Source organism: Vespa velutina, chromosome 9, assembly GCF_912470025.1.
Source record: "Vespa velutina chromosome 9, iVesVel2.1, whole genome shotgun sequence".
Classification (NCBI taxonomy): Eukaryota; Metazoa; Arthropoda; class Insecta; order Hymenoptera; family Vespidae; genus Vespa; species Vespa velutina.
This window is the reverse complement of record NC_062196.1, coordinates 7,025,207-7,028,605: the sequence shown is the minus strand read 5'-3', so window position 1 is coordinate 7,028,605 and position 3,399 is coordinate 7,025,207.

The window sequence follows — 3,399 nt, the reverse complement described above, 5'->3', positions numbered from 1 at the left end:
ATATATCTACTAAGTATACATTTTATCCAATGATAAGGCTGTAATTGTCGAATTGTAAGAAAGGAAAAGAGAGAGAGAGAGAGAGAGAGAGAACACGAGTTCGAAATAAATCATTGTAATAAAAAATTAATACGCGCCGTTGAATTTATCGAAGCAATTAGAATGTCTATCATAGTGTCCTCATTCTTTCTTTTTTCCGATTCTTAGTTTATTGCCCGTTATTTACTCGATAAGTCGAAAAATTTCGACGAAATTTTACGAAGTCTCTTAAGGAAAATTTTCTCTATTAATTTTCATACATCGGCAAGTAATTTTTTTTTTTCTTTTTTTTTTTTTTTTTTTAATTTAATTAGAACATTTATAATCCTATCGTCGTTGCATTAAGACTCTGAAATAATTAACGCTTCGACCAGGCCAAATTTACCAAAGCAATTAGATCGTGTATCATCTTGTCTCTCTCTCTCTCTCTCTCTCTCTCTCTCTCTCTCTCTCTCTATATATATATATATATATATATATATATATCTTTCTCTTTACTCCAACTCGTTCTCACTCGTTGACCGATCGAGCGAGAACGAAGCTTTCGAAGCTTGGCACATAATCAATTCTCGCTTTTACTATGGAACATCTCTACTATTTTCTCTCTCTCTCTCTCTTTCTCTCTCTTTCTCTCTTTCTCTCTCTCTCTCTCTCTCTCTTTTTCTCTTTCTGGTTCCCTCCCATTTTCTAAATTCGTTCGAATTTCAATCGTTTTACGTTAGCAAGACAAAAAAAAAAAAAATAAAATTTTTCTCTACGTAAAACATACCATTTCTAAATATCCATCCAACATATATTATTAATATTTATATTAATAATTAGTAATGAATATAATTTTTTTTCTTTATAAAATACAAATTGTATAAATAAATTTTTAGAATTTATCTTATTCCCTCTCTTTCTTTCTCTCTAGTTTTTCAGACAAAAATATCCTCTTTATAAATATCATGAATTTATTCATATTATGAATTTATTCATACTAAATTTTAATACTTAGTACTTTTAAATATGTATATATATATATATATATATATATATATATATATATATATTTATATATTTATATAAAATATATATTTAAAAAATTATATATAATATATATTTTAGACATTTGAGAAAAATAGTACATATATATGCATATACTTTTTTTTAATAACACTTTACATATATATATATATATATATATATATATATATAAATTTATATGTATATGAAGTATCAATGTATCATAGATCACTCTATTATCTCGTGAACACGTGTTTAGTTTACATCGACTCAGTATTATCTTCTTTTTTTTTTCTTCATCTTCTCCTTTTTTTCTTCTTCTTCTTTTTCGAGATATCGCAAAGTCGACAAGAGCCAGGCTTCCTTCTCCATACTTGAAATATATCTACTTTCGATATATCCAAGTCTTCCTAACATTAAACTTCGTAGTCACGGGTTTTGAATCTACTCGAAAAGATTTTCTCTTCGGATTAACTGTATCAATACACACACAGACATACACGCGCATACGCACACTGATAAACACAAATACGCATACAAGCACACATACTCACACATATACGCACACATACTCACACATACTCATACACTCATATACATATACATATACATATACGCATGAAAAATGATCCTTTCCTAGTCGAGAAAGATGCCTGATAAAACGAGATAAACGTACATATGTATGTATGTATGTATGTATGTATGTATTTATGTTTAAAATAATAACAACTGTGTTAGATAATAAAAATAAGAGAGATCACGGGTGACAATGTGAACAATTGAATCGATTGAAATTTTCATTGGAATTAACATAGATCGAGTAATTAACGATAAATCGAATCGTTCGTTAAAATATATTTTGTTTTATTTATTTTTCTTTTTTTTTTTTTTTTCGTTCCTTTGAAAATTTTCTAAATTATTTCTAGGATCGTTTAAGAATTCGATGAAAATTTATAAAGGGGAAAACGAAAGGGGAAAAAATTGTTTCGATAATGAATAATTGATTTTTAATAATAGTTTGCTCGAAATATTTCGTCAATCTCGCGTCAATAATACGGTTGATGATGATAAAAAGATTACAAGTATCTTATAAGATAAGAAAGAAGAATCAAAATTAAAACGTAAATTCGAGCTCACCAATAATAAGAAAAAAAAACGAATGTATTAATTTTTTTTAAACATGAATGACTTATCATATGTAATTTGATAATATGTGTAAATTGTTTACTACAGATTATAATTACAAAGTATATATATATATATATATGTATGTGTGTGTGTGTGTATGTTCACGTATGTATATAAAAGCATACATTATTCGGAAATAATATAATCAATACATAAATTCCTCACATTACTTATCCTTCTAAAATACACTAAGCGCAAGTTAGAAAGTTAAGATTTAAAAAAAAAAAAAAAAAAAAATTATCACAAAATTTTAATTATCAAAAAAATTTATCTTCTCATCTATATACGTATTTTTAACGAATGATTAAAAATATTGAATTATGATCAATTGATTCATTATTTATTAATATCATTTTCATCATCAAATCTATTTCCTATAATTGAGACTCGTCGATGAATTAAATTATCATTTACGTTTCTCATAAGAAAAAGCAATATAACACATATTTTCATATCATCGTAGACTTTTACTCCATTACAAAATTATAAATTCTAATTACTAATCGAAAAGAACTGTACACGATTTATACGTATCATTTTTTATTTCCAAACTTCATATTAATCATATATATTATAGGAAATATTTTGCGTCATTAGATTATTAAAAAAGTTTCGAAATTAGAAATTCATAGATTCTAATATTTTTATTTCTAAACTCGCACGACATTTAATCGATTTATACGCCTGATTTTCTTCTTTTTTTCCTTTTTTTTCTCTCTTTTTTTTTTTTTTTTTTTTTTTTTTTTTTATTTCGAACTATATCGAATTATTCATAAATGTCGTAAGGAAAATATTTTCCGTCATCGGATCATCATTCTAATTTCTAAACGATCGTTTCTTCATCGATTTCATCGATTTTTTTACGGAAAATTTTCTTTCATCCTATGAACAATTTCATATCTCAATGAAATATATCATCGGAATAAATAATTCTAATTTCTAATAAAGTAACTTCGATTCACATACGAACTATCAATGAAATTTCTTTCACACACTAAACTCATTTTCTAATCGTTCATTTAAAACGTATACATATATATATTTAATACGAGTAACAAACGGCTATTCTTTATTAAAAAAATATATACAACGATTCTAATTAGCAATCCCAAAAAATTCGACGTTCGTTCGATTCGTCAAAAAAAAAAAAAAAAAAAAAAAAAAAAA